The sequence below is a fragment of the Suricata suricatta genome, chromosome 10 (assembly GCF_006229205.1).
Source record: "Suricata suricatta isolate VVHF042 chromosome 10, meerkat_22Aug2017_6uvM2_HiC, whole genome shotgun sequence".
Taxonomy (NCBI): Eukaryota; Metazoa; Chordata; class Mammalia; order Carnivora; family Herpestidae; genus Suricata; species Suricata suricatta.
In genome coordinates, this window is record NC_043709.1 from 105453998 (window position 1) to 105471280 (window position 17283).

The window sequence follows — 17283 nt, forward strand, 5'->3', positions numbered from 1 at the left end:
GGGGTCATCTTTTCCAAGCCCCTCGTTTTACAGACTGGGGCTCAAGGAGATGACAAAGTCAGTGGCTGAGAAACCCACGGTCCCCATTTCCAAGCTCGGTGCTATTTCTACCACCTTCTGCAGCCCATTGTGTATCTACTTTGTCAGAGCCAGTTCTGCCTCCAGGGGTTCTGCTCCCAGCCATCCATCCTCCCCCGTTTCTGTCTGCAGTGGAAATCAGTGAACTTAGTCCTTGACTCCCAGACCTTTAGCAGCATTGTGGCTCACCTGGGATCCCTAGGAAGGAAGATGCTGATTGGGGTCTGGCGTTCGGACAAGTAGGCTAATCATGGTGAGTGGCTGGTAGGAGCTGTGAGAAAGACACCAGTTCCCTGCAGCACCATTTTTCTCCTGGCCCTGAGTTTACCCTCCCCGTCTCCTTTAGGTCATCCATTTCTTCCCTGACAAAAACATCTGGTTGTTTCCAAACTAAAATTTTTATGCATTTCAACTCATGTAGGAATGTCGAAAAGCTGTTCTGAAACACATAGCTCTTCCCTGTGCCAAACCAGTTGGGCTGGAATGAACAACTGTTGTTATAAATCTCCACTCTGCCTCTTCAACGGCCCCAGAAGGTACAAAATAGAATGTTTCATGAGACCTGCCAGACGGATTGAGTAAGACCTGCCCAGAGGAGCCCTGTGCCTGAATGGAAATACCCCTTCCTCTCCTTTCCTCCACCCTCTGACTCTCTCTTTCAGACAATTTCTGGTGCTGCTGGCAAGATGACAGCATGTCGGGGTTCTCTGTGTTCACAACAAATTCTTTTGTGTCCTTAAGTGGAAAAAGATTTTATGACACGGCAGAGCAACTGCTTGTTCTATGAGTGATTCACAAAGAAAACTCAGCGACCTAATGATGTGTGTCCTCGCCAAGACCCAGACAGGGAAAGGGGAAAAAGAAAAAGTGGCCCAGAATCAAAAGGCTGAGAGGTACTTTGGAAGTCACTGAGGATGCTAGGCCACCTTTCCACTGAGGACTTCCCACCATGGACTGTGGAATCGCCTCACTGGCTGCCTGTTATTTTGAACCCATTCCAGAGGTTTCCTTGTCCACAGGGTGAAACACCTGCATAAAATTCCACACACCAACCCTCCAGTCCACTGGGGCCTTGTTCTCATGATTTACTCACCGTTTCCTAGCAATGTGCATTCTCACCCAGCTGGTCTGTTGCAGCTCTCGGTGTTCTATATAATTGAGTGCTAGAAATAAAGGCTCTTTGATTTCTTCCTGCAAAATACCTGTCTGCTGATGACTTGCCCCCACGGGGAGCTCACTACTGCACGAGACAGCCCGTGTTGTTGTTAAATGGCTGTCATTGCTAGGAAATGCTTTCTTCTCTTGCTGAGCAAGTCTGTCTTCCTGTCACTTGAACTCCCTTCTGCAACATCTCCTCCTTCTTTTTGACAAACGGTCCTGTCCTGTCAGTATTTGAAGAGAGCATTCACATTTCCCCAGCTTTCTTTTCCAAGCAACACATCCTTTATTTTTTCAGCCACTTCTCATGTTCTTCAGAACTCTGCTCATTCAGTCTTCCACCTGTCCTTACCTCCAACTTATTCTGAATCCTCTGATCTCTTTACTATGAATTCATGCCAACCTGAGTCTCCTCCATTCTGTTCTTCAGTGATAGAGTTTTGGAGACTAAGTGTACGACTTTACCTTTTTTTTGTTTTCTGTGTTAAGGTTCATGCCACCAGTTTCAGCCAATATTTGAGCCTGTTGATGGCCAGTTGAATCCCAGCACTGGCGATCTCTCTTGATTTGTGTTCACTTGCAACATTGATACTGTCTTTCTTAATAAAAGTCACCAATGAAAAGTTAAAGTTCAGAAAGAACTCTCTAGATGTTAGCAGGCCACGACTCATCCTTCAGCTCTTCACCGACCTCCAATGCAGCCGAACTTGTTCACATCCAGCCTGTATTTCACCATATTTTCTACACAAATCTGGCTGGGTGTTTCGTCATGTGTTTTGCTGAACTCATTGCACACCATGTGCACTGCAGCCTCCTCCTCTATCAAGCTGGAGATGCTGTCAAAAATGGAACTAAAGGTAGTAGATGGACTTATATTAGTGGCAGTGTGGTAGCAGATTTCTAAACACCTTTTTCCTGAACTTGTTTGGTTAGCTACCTTTGGTGCTGGTATCCTCCTTGACTTCCCTGGGGCACCCTTTTCTTCCACATTCATCGCACCAAGATGCCTTTTGTGGGCCATCAAAGAATTTATCTAATTTATCTAACTCATCCCCTAAATCTACGCGAGGCTGCCTTCCAAGGTAACATCTGCATTCCGGTGGCAGCCATCGGTGCCTCAACCAAAGAGAGTGAAAGGAAAATCGGTGGCAACCCCAGTGACTGGTGTGATGGCACCTGGGGTCTGCTGGCTCCATGAAGCTGGCCTTCTCGTCACATCTTCTTTGTGCATCTGGCAACTCTCCCCAAGCAACCAAACCTCGTGCCCCAACATGGCCCACAGGCCAAACAGTGGGGGTCTTTGATGAGGCTCAGGCCACTCTTCTTTTAGCCAGTATTGAAAATTGCCTCAAGGGATTTTTTCCCTTAGAGGTTCTTTCTTGTATCATGCTAAGCCACATTAGGCCAGATGGGGCTTTAAAAACCTCCACCTCGGGACACCTGGGTGGCTCAGTCAGTTAAGCCTCCTCCAACTTCAGCTCAGGTCATGATCTCAGGGTTCATGAGTTTGAGTTCCACGTCAGGCTCTGTGCTGACAGCTCAGAGTCTGGAGCCTGCCTCGGATTCTGTGTCTCCCTCTCTTTCTGTCCTTCCCCCACTCACACTCTGTCTCTCAAAAATAAATAAACATTAAAAAATTTTTTAAAACACACAAAATTTCCACCCCTTGTTTTCTTTTTTATTTCCCCTCATCTCTTTACTCAACACCTTTCATCATTTGCAGCAAGCAGAAGGCTCATTTATTCATTTATTAAAGAGTCATTAAGTACCTACTATGTGTCAGTCTGAATCCCTGGGGATTCAGAGGTGAGCCATGCCCACAGAAACCTGGAGGCAGTGAGCTGCCAGTCTGACTTAGGAAGCCAGGTTTTAAATGAAAAAAGAACAGTGTGACATGACGGTTATTGGAAGGTTAGGGGCACATCTCTGTCTAGGGTCAGGGCAATGGTCTGTGTGAGTCTAACAGGACAGGAGATTACCTGAGCATGCCTGAAAGCCTGTGAGAAGACAGGGGTCCCTGAGAACCCTGCCTGGAGTGAGGTTCCCCCCAGACACCTCCAAATTCCCCCAAGTTGAGGATCATGTCTATATTTTGCACAAGGGATCTAATCAGTCTCCTTTCATAGCCCTTTTCCATTCAAACTCTGAAGCTGTCAAAGCCTCTGTTTATCCACAGAATTTTTTTTTTTTATTGTTTGTTTAATTTTGAGAGAAAGAGAGAAATCCGAAGCAGGCTGTGCTGACAGCTCAGAGTCTGACTCTGGACTTGAACCCAGGAACTCTGAGCTCATGACCTCAGCCAAAACAGAATGCCTAACCCACTGGGCCACCCAGGTGCCCTGAAAGTGTGTTTTTGACAACTGTCAGTAAGGCTCCCTGTCCTGGGCTCAGCAAGGTCACTGGAGGGACTGTCTGCTGACCCTGTTTTCTGGGGTTCAAAGCAGGCTGACCTGGGGCCCTGCAGAGCTTGTGCAGTCCGGAGAAAGGACGGTGAAAAGCAGTATCATGAGAAGCGTTTTCTCAGCCTCCTGTGTCTTGGGAAGGGGTGACTCCACTGGTGAGCGCCGGCCTTGGCCCTGTCCCGTGCTCCTCAGGGACCACGAGCTCCACAGCCCCCTCCGCGCTATCCCACCAACCAGGTGTCCCTTGATTCCCGCGTCCCAGGCCCACCAGGGCTCACTCCTTCCAGAACCACCTGGACCGGAAGGCCTGGACCGTCCGCCCCCGCAAACGTGGAAAATGTCCCCATTGCCTTCTCCCTCCGCATGGGACAAGAATTAAAGCTCCCCCCGGGGGACTCAATTTCACATATTGAAACCAAACTGTATTCCTTCTAGTCTGTCTTCTCAGCCGCGGACTGAGAAGGAGCAGTGGCCTCTGCAAGCCGGTGGCCCGCACTGCGGGTGCGGCGGGAAGGCGCCGGCCGGGGGCGCCCGGTTTAAATTAGGCCACGGCGGCCGTTCTGCTCACGGTTCTGGACGGGCTTCGAGGCTGTCACAACTCATATCCTACCGGGGCAAAACCTGTTTTTCCCTGGAAAAACAATAAAATGCGGAGCCGGTGCCTTTTAAAATGGCTTCTGTTTCACAATTCAAGTGGAGTTTTCTGTCAGGAAATGATTAGCCATTAGGCCTTTTAAGGTGGGGGAAGGGGGAGGGGAGGCGAAGCGGAGCGGGGAGGGGGGTTGCAAGGAAGGAGGAATTTCAGGCGGTCTGCGCGGTCCTCTGCCCTGAGAGCCTGGCTGGGGCTGAACTGGGTGGGCAGGCCCTCGGCCTGTTCCTCAAAGTCCGACGGCATGGAGTAATCCGGGCATGACAGAGCCCACGCTCATGACAAAGAAGCAGCTATTCTATTACTCTTGAGTCTGTGGTGGGGTCACTTATGCAGCTCTGGACAGGCCCCCCTTCACAAGGGACAGGGTCCAGCATAACTAGACGGAATATACATCTGTAATGAAGCCAGGCAGCCACTGGATGTCAGCAGCCGGTGTCCTTTTAGGACCACGGGGATGGGCCAGTGAAAAATCCCAGGCATCCTTGGACAAGTCAGCCTCCAGGAGAACAAAAATGGAAATGGTAGATATGGGGCTGGGGAGAGGGGAGCGCTGGTAGCCTGGGGAGGGAGCAGGGTCATCAGCATTCACGTCTGGGCAGTGCCTGCTGCAAACTGAACATTAAGACACATACACAGGGCCTAGTGGGGCGTGTTGGTGAGCATCCCCCAAAGGGCAGAGGGCTCAAATGTACATTTGGAATTTTCATTCGAAACATATGCGCGATTAAACAAAATGAAAGCGTATCTTAGAAAAAGTGAACTTGCACCTAGGCAATTAGCAAGCTGGTTCATTTTGATTTGCTTCGTTGTGGGGCTCAAATCACCAACTCTTGATGCTGTGGCGGTAATGAAAGTCTATAAGGTTTTCAGATACGTTTAGTCCTACAGAAGGCTTTCCAGATTCATGCTATGGTTGGAGGGAGGGTGGAGGCTGGGCTTTTTATATTTAACACCTTGTGCTTCCCAAGTTATTCAGTTTGGAAAAGGAATTTAGAGAGAAAGTATTTGTCGGATTTTTAAACTTTTTATAATACACAGAGAAGTATGTCTCCTCAGCTCAGTGAGTTTTCTCAAACCAGACACATCTGTGTAATCAGCATCTAGCTGGCAGGAAGGAACACCAGCGGCCCCCCAGGAGCCCCACTCAGCTCCCTTCCTGGCACTGCTGTCTCCCCCTTGGTCGTCATAGTTTAAGTTACACTTTTCTTGTCAGCCACTAAGATGATGATCATTTATCTTGCGCCTAAACTTGAGGGCAGGGCAAGCCCAGGTCAGGGGCATGCTGTGTACCCCAGAGCCCTCCGCAGCCTCCCCTGGCTATGCCTCCACTTCCCTCAGACTTTCCAGTATTACCCAGAATCTGGCCTAAATATCATCTCCCTAAAAACTTTCCAGATCTCTATCTCCTCGATGCCAGGGCCCGTTGGAGTTTGTAAACGCCTTCATCTTATCTTACATATTGTCTTCGTCTGCTGGGGCTTCTGTATGGAACCTGGTTTACGAATGACAGTTTATTTCTCACGGCTCTGGAGGCTGGGAAGTCCAGGTTCAGCATGCCGACAGATCTGACGTCCCGTGAGGACCTGCCTCTTGGTTCATGGATGGTTGTCGTTTCCCTGTTCCCTCAAATGGTGGAAGGAATGAATGTGGTCTCTATTACAAGGGTACAAATCCCATTCATGGGACCAATTAAGTCCTACTCACATGACTTAATTACCCCCAAAGGCCCCATCTCCAAATACCATTCACCTTGGGGTTAAGATTTTAACATATGAATTTTGGGGAGGATACAAACATTCATCCCATTCTAAACATATTGAGAGCCAACCATTACCAGGCTCTCTGCTCTTGAGGATCTTAGAACCTGCGGGGGAGAGAGAGGGAGAAAGACAACAGGCTGTGGTCACTGTCATAGTCGGCCACAGTCATCGTTGGCACAGGGGAAGGAAGAGGACCCAAAAGGAAACTTGTAGCTTAGTTTTAAGAGGTCAAGGAAGGCTTCCTAGAAGAAGGGGAACCTAAGCAGAGACCTGGAGGACCGACTTAGAGCCTCCAGGTAAAGGGGAAATGGAGTTCAAGGCAGTGACAACAGCATATGAAAACAATGGGAGAAAGGTGAGAGGTGAGGTGGCAGGGATGAGCTGGGATCAGCTCAGGAAAGTCTTCTACGTTCTGCGTGACCCGACGTCCCAGTGCGCCCTGGTGCAAGTCTCTAGGTACTGTGTTGTCCCAGCATAGAAGCCACTGCCGCCCCTCCTTCACTCTCAGTTAGTGACTGGTTTGAACAAAAGAGTGATACGGTCACGCCTTCAAGCACATCAAAGAGTCTGAATTCGGTGCTGGAGACCCAAAGAGCGGGCGAAGGCCTTTGAGGAGGAGAGAAGCAGGTCACGTCTGCGGTTTAGAGATACTACTTTGGTGGCGGTAGAAGAGTGGTCTGAGGAAATACCGGAGGGAAGAGGTGTGTCAGATTATTGCTTTGCTCCAACTAGAGATGACGGCGGCCAGCCTCAAGAGATTGATAGTGATGGTGGATGAATCCAAGACATATGAGAATCACCGAGAGAGAGGAATCACAAAGGCTTGGTAATTTTATTTACTCCATGTTCATTAGTCGTTTATATGCTGCTTTCTGAGATTTAAAACTGGATTCTGCTGGCAGCCTAGCGCTCGGGTTCCAGGAACACAGAACCCTGGGAAAAGCTGGAAGAAGAGAATGACCAGCCCAGTGTGGTGTTTTCCCTCTCTGGAATGCAGAGCTTTCTTGTGCTGAGCCGGGTCCCAGCAGTGGCCTGGGTTGAAGCCAAGGTCAGGGCTGGGGCAGGGCCATGCTGGTTTGGGGTGGTACAGACAGCTTGGTAGCAATGGGGTTCTCTGCTAAGACTGCACCCTTTGACTGGGAGGCGGGTTCACATCCTGTAAGTTTGAGGAATGTTACAGGCTTGTGAATTGCGTTTTAAAAAATATTTTATCAACACCTCTAATGTAGAACCAACCCCAGTCAATGCCACATGTGTTTTCCATGTGTGTTGCGACTGTAGGAAGTAACCAAACAACTCTGTATTGAACTTGTCAGAATATAATAAAAAATTCCGCTAATTGCTTCAGCATGAAGCCTCCCGAGCGCTCTCCCTTAATCACCAGAAGCAGGTCCTATTAGCGAGCACCGCGGCTCAGTAACACCACTTTATTGTGTTTCTTGGACAACTGCAGAAGCTTATCTTTCACTGCAAGGTTTTCTCATTTTTGGAAACTTCGTCCCCATAACAGTCATCATTACTAACTACATCAAGAGAGCAGTTCTGGGAAAAGTACTGTGCAAAGAAATTCCTGAAATGGGAAAGGACATTCATGTTGAAGTGGTGGTTTTTGCCAGAAAGTTAAACTCTAGCAAATGAATTGATTTTTCTAGGCGGCTGGCTTCGTTGCCCAAGTGAGTGCAGCAAACAAAAATCTGCCGTGTGTACATGCTAGTTAGCACGTTTGTTTTATCTCTGAGAAGCCAGTAATAACGACAGAACAAAGTGAACGCAGCTCTGAGGCCAGGGAGAAGAATTAAGAGGTTTGTAACATTTACAAAGAAAAAACATTATTTCTCTTTAATCTTTCTTGTCTTTCTTTTCTGCTCCCTTTAAGCATCTGCATAGTCTGAGGCTAGAAAGAAAGAAAAAGAAGGAAGAGAAGCAAGTGAAAGATGGGAAAAAAGTAAGTTCTTAAATAGAGAGAATGCATAATTATTTATGTGGATAGAAGAGCCTTAGAACAGAGTCTGTAAATGTTTATATTTGGTTTTTAAATGAAATATGGTAAGCCCCATTTACTATTCAGAGAACTAAATTTATAAAACAGATTTTTTGGTTATTGTTGTTAGTGGGAAGAGGAGGTGGAAATGGGCTGGGATGGGAGTTTGTTCACAAGGCACAAAAATTCTTTACTTTGCAAAATGATTCACTGAAAGCTTCCTTTAAATAACAGCTCTGCTGGCACATTTAATTTACCAAAAAAAATCAATTTTAAACAGAACTTTAGGAATAAAGTCTGTGTTATGCAGTAGAAATGTAGTAGGCATTTAAAAATAAAAACAGACTGGAGGGAATGTTAAAATAAATTTAAATTCTTTGAACGAACTCTTAGTAGACAAGTATCAGTATGTGGCCTAAGAGCCTGATGAGAGGGTCAAGTGTGGGGGGGGGGGCAGAGGGGGGGGGAGAAGGTTGAGGGGGTAAATTAGGATTAGGAAGAATTAGGTGCAGGAAGATGGATTTATATTTAAAAACTAGACATGAAATCATCTAAGGAATGAGTTTTCACAGGAGACCTTGCTTCAGTAACAGTAACCGAATGGATTTCTGGTTTAAGAGGCAGATAAGCTCCCCAGCATCTAAGCATGCAGGTGATTTCCCTTCCCTGCGCAATTTTCCATTGAAAAAAAGCAAATAAATACATAACAGAGAAAGCAGCTTCAGTGTTTACCTGGTTTCCATAAAAACAGGAAAGACAGGAAAGAGTACTGAGCAGAGGGGCGACAGACCCTAATATTTCTGGGCTGCTATTCCTGGGAAGATTGATAGAGGTGACTTGAAAGGCCATATACAGGGGCACCTGAGTGGCTCTGTTGGTTAAAAGTCTGACTTTGGCTCAGGTCATAATCTTGCAGTTCGTGAGTTTGTGAGTTCATGAGTACAATCCCTTGTCGGGCTCCGTGCTGACAACTCAGAGCCTGGAGTCTGCTTCAGATTCTGTGTCTCCCTCTCTCTCTGCCCCTCCCGGCTCATGCTCTCTCTCTCTCTCTCTCTCAAAAATAAATAAATATTTAAAAAATAATAAAAAAGAAAGGCCATACACATAATATTTAAAAAGTAATTAACATTATAATTTGGACCTAAAAGCTTACATTATTTCAACAATAAATGTGGAGCTGGGGGATATGGAGTTAATAAGCTGTTTCGAATCTTGTTTTACAAGAAGGACAGCAAAGAGATATGATTTCTTGTCTGTTTGTGATCAAGAATTCAGGTTCAAATATTATTGAAAGGCAACCTCTTGTAAAAAGAAAACATAGTTATCTAGAGAGATTTAAAAAATTAGAGCATAAGTCATGCCAAAAAGAAAAAAGAAGTCTTCATATTGGTCCTTTCGATATAGAGAGACAACTTGGAGGAAAGATGGAAACTTAAGATGATATGCAAATAAGCCTAGTATCCAGAAAAGATATGCCCCTTTTCTAGCATGCCGTGTTAGCGAGTTTTGGGGGTCTACACAAGCAGGTGGACTTGCATAGGGGTGAGGGGCTCACATGTTATCTGTGCGGAAGTAAATGTCTCGGGAAGAAGTCAACCTTCTATGGTTGGACAATAGTCACCTGTGGAGAAAGGCGGCGGGAAGAATCTCTAACATCAGGATGATCAAGGACGCTGCAAGAGGAGGTTTGCTCCATCTGTAATTCACAGTCCTTTCATCACCTGGAGTGTTCGGTAACGCCCTCACGGAAGGTTTGGAAGTTCATTAAAAGCTTGTGTGAGGTTTGGAGTGACCAGAACATTGAGGGGGACTAAAGTCAGGGGGTGAGAGAGCACATTTGTGCCAGAATGAAGCTGTGGGTGTCACAGGGCCCCTGGAAGTGCTGCAAAAGCTATGTGGAGGACACAAATGATCTGAGCAAAATTCACCGTGAGAATTTAAGTTCCTAGAAATTTGCCAAAATCTGGGAGAAGATGTTAGACTTCTCACTGGATGTGGAAGAGTGGGTTAATGGTTTTTTTGTTTTTTTTTTTAGAAATCAAGGAGCCATGTGATAGCTGGAGTACACAATATGTATATTGTTAGAATTAAAAAGGTACGTCTATGAAAAAGTAAAATGAACCACACCCACAAAGCATTAAATAAGATATACAAGGTTGGATCATGTAAAGCACTTACCACATTAACTTAACTTGCTATTAAGTGACACCTACTTCAGAGACTTGACATAGCAGGATGCAGTAGGTCCCAGCCCCCTGATGTTCTTGTAAAATCTGGAAAAATTTAGAAATTTTCCAAAATTATGTGCTGAAAGACACAGCAGAGTTGTAGAAACGAAGAGAACTAGATGGGTAGGAATTCTGGCAATTACTGGCTAATCTCTTTGCTGAGCCCATTTGCCAGCTTAGTCAAAATAAGAAGCTGATTGTGTGCTGTTTACAGGAGACACGCCTTAAACAAAATACTGTTTGTGGGAGACTTTATTTATAAGGGCACAGGAAGATGAAGAACAGGAGGAAGAGAGATATTCCATGCAAACACTAACCAGAACCTAGCTGACATAGCTGCATCACTAGCAAACGACAGGATTTAAGACAAGTGTTCATACGGATGGAAGGATTTACATTATGACACAAGAGCCAATTCGTCAGGGAGACATAAACATATTAACTTTGTATATACCTATTGGTTATAAAAGGTATAAAGCAAATGTTGATAGACCGAAAAGTTGTAATTGATACTCCACAATTTTAGTTGGAGATTTTAATACACCATGCTCACTAACTGATCATAATTGATAATAGTAAGCAGAGAAAAATTGAATAAAAACATGGAAAAGCTGAATGTAACTGACACATATAGACTATCACACCCAGCAACTGCAGAGCACACGTTCTTTTCAAGGTTACACGGAACATTTACCAAAATGGACCATATACTGGATCATAGAGTAAGTCTCAAAAAATTTCTAAGGACCAAGGATACACAGAGAATGCTTGTGACTATAGCAGAATTAAACTTGAAATGAGTAACAGAATGAAGAAAATCTCCACCTTGGAATAACACATGTATCAAAAGAGAAATCACCCTAGTAGTTATGAGATATTTTGAACTCAATAATAATAAAAATGTGGCATGTCAAAACTTGTGGAGTGCCATTTCTGACCAAAGAGAAATGGATAATTTAAATAAATATATTAGAGGAGGAAAAGCATAAAGTCAATTATTTAAGCCTTCTTTTTAGGAAATAAAGGGCAAATTAAACCCTCAGTATATGGAAGGAAAAATAAAGATAAAGCAGAAATCAATGATGGGAAGGAAAGATATAGTAGAAAGGAAATCAATAAATTGCAACTACAAACTACTTAACGAAACTACCTAGCAATATTTATTAAGGCTACATATGTATGTCCTACAATCTAGTGATTCCACTCCTGGGATACAAATGAGGAAAAAATGAGTTTTTGTGTCTTCCAAAATAGGATATATACTGGGCATGGACTGGACACACATAAGAATGGGTCCCCTCCATGACCCTGCATGGTCACGTCACTACTTCTCCCTATTTTCAGCAGAAGACTGGAGGTTTTCTCTTTGGAGAGGGTGAATCTGACAGGTTTGGGGCACAACTGGCACAGCAGGTAAGTGAGAATGAGGAACCATATTGAAAGTGATGGTCAAATGAAAGTTGACATCCTTGGTGGTGAGAACTCTGCTTCCTCCTTCTTCATTTGGGTCTCAGACCACAGCCAGCATGACCTCACTAACAGAAACATTAATTGATTTTTTCCGGAGAAAACCTCATAGCCCCAATGAAAATACTATTCTAATCCTTTCTTGCAGAAACTCTGTGTTCTTAAAACCCAAAGAACCGGCTTTCGACAGGACCCCCGTGAGTCAGTCAGCTGGTGTCTAGGCTATTGGTTCTCAACCTTCTGCATATCACTTGGGGACCTTGTAACCAATATCCCACACTGTCCCCGAGGCTCCACCTAGTCTGTGCTTCCTACTGCACTTCGAGAAGGATTCAAGACAGTTTAATTTGAATGATAAAAATACTGAGTTCGGTCAACATCTGGATTATACCTATATGAAGAAAACAGCAAAAAGAGAGGAATATTAAAAAAAATTGCAATGATGTCAAGTGACCCTAATTTAATAAACAAATTCTAATACAATTGTTTAACAAAACCGGTCCAATAGATCTAAATTTCATTCAGAATAATATAAAAGACAAAAATTTAGGAAGGATAAGGACTTAAGATATAAAATTAATCATACATTTATAGGAGGTGGTATTTTATGTAAGTAAGGGAAGAAGAGATTGTCTAATGAATTGTGTTGCTAGCCACTGGAAAAGAGAAAGAGACATTATTTTATATCTTTTTCAACAGCTACTTAATGAAAGTTTATGAGAATGAGGGGCCTCCCATGTCAGAGTTGGTGACCTTGAGCGTTCCCAGTTTGCCAGGTGGTGAAGAAAGCATGATTGAAATGATTGCCTGCGAAGATCCCTCTCAGCTCAAATCAAAACTTACGATGGTTCTGCATTTGTCTTTTTCAAAGCGCAATTGGGCAGTGGCGTTTGGTAAATCAAAATAAAAGACAAAAGTAAAAATAAACTTGTCTGGCCTTTTCTCTTGAAAGAAGAGGAGAGATGTCTGAGATGGGCCATGCTGGCCTCAGGGGCCTGTGGGACGCCTGGAGCGTTCTGACATGCACTGTTTGTTTTCAATGGGAAATTACTCAAAATGTAATAAGGAAATATTTTGCTGAGTAAATAGATTCGTTTACATCTTGTGGCATGGACGGTTAAAAAGAATCCTGGCCTTTTAGCTCACTTGGCTGAAATCCCTTGTCCAAGAGAGGGATTTCTCTTTTCACTAGTATTTCTGTCTTTCCAAGGGGTTCTTCCTCCTCCTCCTTTTGAAATCAGATATTTTAAGACATTTGAAATCCAGGGAGGGAAAAGAGACTCTATCCTACTGTAATGGGGAAGAAAATTATTAACGTTTTGTGGTTACAACCTTTCCCGGACCTCCTGTGCCTCTCTCAAGAGAATTCTAGCTTTGTCAGCTTGGAGCCTAGGTTTAGGATGCAGGGGAAGGCAGTGGCTGAGACAGACACACAACTGGACAAGAGAGGACAGGGAGGTTGACCCTGGAAAGGACAAGATTATTCATGAGAAAGAAAGGAGAGATGAAAGGGAGGAGGAAGATGAGGAGCAGCATGACTGGGCCACGGAGGGACCTGGGGCTGGACCTGAGATGGAAGGAGACCAGATCTGGGCTCAGCTGCCATCTTGGGGACCAACGCACTGAGAGTGTAGCTCATTCCACGTTTCTTGGCAATTTTTCTGTAAGTGAAAGTTGGAATTGATTTCATTTATATTTTTCAGCGTAGTGTGGTTCTTTGAATCAAAACGTATGTGCCGAAGCTGGGCCAAGTGGGTTCCAGTAATTTTTGGGTTACACCACAAAAGCCAAAGGTTGGATCACTCTTGGCCCTTGTCACTCACTTTTCTCTTGGCCTTCCCCCATCTTTTTGCCTCATATAAGTGTTCTCTTGTTCCTTGCTCATGGGCCTTCTCTCTGCAGGCTGCCCTTTCCCGATTCCTTTAATCCCAGTATAGGTAAAAATACATCAAGAAAAAACAATCAATCTCAAATACTACCAATATCACCTCATTTTGTCCTTATTTGCAGATTCTGAAGAAAATTTCTAATATATTACTTTTTTTAAAAAAATGTATCTGTCTTGAGAGAGTGAGCAGGGGAGGGGCAGAGAGAGAGAGAGAGAGAGAGAGAGGGAGAGAGGAAGAATCCCAAACAGGCTCTGCATTATCAGTGTGGAGCCCAAAGAGGGGCTTGAACTCACGAAGTGTGAGATCATGACCTGAGCCAAAATGAAAAGCCAGATGCTTAACTGACCAAGCCACCCAGGCACCCCTCTGGAAAAAAAAAAAAAAAAAAAAACTTCTGTTTGGATATGATTACTTGTTTTGAAATGACTGCAGGGTGTTCCCTACCAACTGTCTATCATTATTTTTGAATAACAAAACCCGTCTCCAGGGGCCCCTGGGTGGCTCAGTCAGTTAAGTGTCTGACTTCAGCTCAACTCATGATCTCATGGTCCATGGGTTCAAGCCTTACATCAGGCTCTGTGCTAACAGCTCAGAGCCTGGAGCCTGCTTCAGATTCTGTGTCTTCCTCTCTCTGCCGCTCTCCTGCTTATGCTCTGTGTCTCTCTTGCTCAAAAATAAACATTACAAATTAAGAATAAGTGAAGTGTTGAGAGGAAAAAAACACTGCACAGAATGCTGTATTTTACAAAATTATGCTTTAAAAATGATGGGAGGGGCATCTGGGTAGCTCAGTCAGTTAAGCAACCAACTCTTTTTTTTTTTTTTTTTAATTTACATCCAAGTTAGTTAGCAAATAGTGCAATAATGACTTTAGGAATAGAATCTAGTGATTCATCCCCTACAGATGACATCCACTGCTCATCCCAACAAGTGTGTCTTCCTTAATGGCCTTTGTCCATTTAGTCCATCCCCCCAACTAAAACCCCTCCAGCACCCCTCAGTCTGTTTTCCGTATTTAATAGTCTCTTACATTTTGTCCCTCTCCCTGTTTTTATATTACTTTTGCTTCCCTTCCCTTATGTTCATCTGTTTTGTATCTTAAATTCCACATGTGAGTGAAGTTATATGATATTTGTCTTTTTCTAATTTCACTTAGCATAATATACTCTTAGTTCCATCCATATTGCAAATGGCAAGAATTCATTCTTTTGGATTGCTGAGTAATAGTCCATTGTGTGTGTGTGTGTGTGTGTGTGTGTGTGTGTGTGTGAACATCACATTTTCTTTATCCATTCATCAGTCAATGGACATTTGGGCTCTTTCCATTATTTGGTTATTATCAATAGTGCTGCTATAAACAGTATCTTTTCAGGTGTCTGTTAGCCATCTGGATGTCTTCTTTGGAAAAGTATCTATTCATGTTTTCCGCTCATTTCTTCACTGGATGTTTTGTTTTTTGGATGTTGAGTCTGATAAATTCTTTAAGGTTGTGGAGACTAACTTTTATCTGATATGTCATTTGCAAATATCTTCTCCCATTCCTTTGTCTCCTTTTTAGTTTTGCTGATGTTTCCTTTGCTGTGCCAAAGCTTTTTATCTTGATGAGTTCCCAATAGTTCAGGTTTGCTTTTGCTTCCCTTGCTTCTGGAGACATTTTGAGTAAGAAGCTGCTGCCGCCAAGGTCGAAGAGGTTTTTGCCTGCTTTTTCCTCCAGGGTTTTGATGGCAACCTGTCTTACATTTAGGTCTTTCATCCATTTTGAGTTTATTTTTGTGTATGGTATAAGAAAGTGGTCCAGGTTCATTTTTCTGTGTGTCGCTGTCCAGTTTCCCCAGCACCACTTGCTGAAGAGACTGTCTTTATTCCATATTCTTTCCTGCTTTGTGAAAGATTGGTTGGCCATACATCTGTGGGTCCATTTCTGGGTTCTCTATTCTGTTCCATTGTTCTGAGTGTCTAACATCCTTTTATATCAACACGAAGGATTCCTTTTCATATTTCTTATAAGGCAGATCCAATGGTAATGAACTCCTTTATCTTTATCTAGAAATTTCTTAATTTAGTCCTCATTTTTTAAAAGTTTATTTATTTTGAGAGAGAGAGAGAGAGAGAGAGAGCGAGCACACAAGTTGGGGAGGGACAGAGAGAAGAAGAGAGAAAGAATCCCAAGCAGGCTCTGCATTGCTTAGCTGTGAGTTCAAACTCATGAACAGTGAGATTGTGATCTGAGCTGACATCAACAGTCAGATGCTTAATCATCTGAACCACCCGGGTGCCCCATCCCTCATGTTTGGAAGGACAGTTTTGCTACATAAAATCCAAAAAGTTGAAAAGTTTCTTTTTTTTTTTTTTTTCCAGCACTTTGACTATATCATGCCACTGTCTTCTGGCTCCAAAGTTTCAAATGAGAAATCTGCTAAAAAGTTACTGAGGATTTCTTGTATGTGACAAGTCATTTCTCTCTTGAATATTCAAGGTTCTCTTTGTGTTTATCTTTTGACAGTTTGGTTATAATGTATTTCGGGGGGGGGTCTCTTTAAGATTATAGAACCTGTAATTTGCCAGCTTCTTGGCTTTGTAGATTCATATCTTGCATTTTTCAGGAAGTCTTTGGCCATTATTTCTTCAAATAATCTCTCTGTCCCTTTCTCTCTTCTTCTTCTAAGACTCCCATAATACATGTGTTGGTTGGCTTGATGGTATCCTACAGGTTCCTTGGCCTCATTCACTTTTCTTCAATCTTTTTTCTTTGTGTTACTCAGATTTAATATTTGAGTTGTCTATCTTTATAGTCACTGATATTTCTTCTGTCTGCTTAAATCTTCTTTTGAATACCCCTAGTGAATTTTTCATTTTAGTTATGTATGTAATTTTCAACTCCAATTTTTTAATGTTTTCTATCTCTTTATTCATATATGTATTTTATTTTGTTCATACATTATTTTCTTGAAATGTCTATATGCTACTTTAGCCCATTAGAATCTTTAAAATAGTTATTTTAAAATATTTGTCTAGTAAGTCTGCCATCTGATCTTCCTCATAGATGTTTTCTGTTGATTTATTTTTTCTTTGAATGGGACATATTTTTCTACTTTTAAAAAATATCTTGTTGAGCATCGTTTCATGTGCCTGTAGGCCATCTGGATGTCCTCTTTGGAGAAGTGTCTATTCATGTCTTCTGCCCATTTCTTCACTGGGTTATTTGTTTTGTGGGTGTGAAGTTTGGTGAGTTCCTTGTAGATTTTGGATACTAGCCCTTTATCTGATATGTCATTTGCGACTATCTTTTCCCATTCTGTTGGTTGCCTATTAGTTTTCTTGATTATTTCTTTGCAGTGCAGAAGCTTTTTATCTTGATGAAGTCCCAAGAGTTCAGGTTTGCTTTCATTTCCCTTGCCTTTGGGGATGTGTTGAGTAGGATGTTGCTGCAATTGAGGTCAAGGAGGTTGTTTCCTACTTTCTCCTTGAGGGTTTTGATGGTTTCCTGTCTCACATTCAGGTCCTTCAGCCATTTTGAGTTTATTTTTGTGTATGGTATAAGAGAGTGGTCTAGTTTCATTCTTCTACATGTTGCTGTCCAGTTCTCCCAGCACCACCTGCTAAAGAGGCAGTCTTTTTTCCATCCCATACTCTTTCCTGCTTTGTCAAAAATTAATTGGCCATACATT

At 43.3% G+C, this 17283-nt stretch overlaps 1 long non-coding RNA gene across 1 annotated transcript; it reads left to right on the forward strand.

The window, feature by feature from the left end:
* Positions 1-10066: 10066 nt before the first annotated feature.
* Positions 10067-12653, forward strand: LOC115303426. Its single transcript, XR_003914051.1, has 3 exons — positions 10067-10126; positions 11604-11672; positions 12426-12653. It is a non-coding gene; the product is annotated as an uncharacterized LOC115303426 (long non-coding RNA).
* The last annotated feature ends 4630 nt before the right edge of the window (positions 12654-17283 follow it).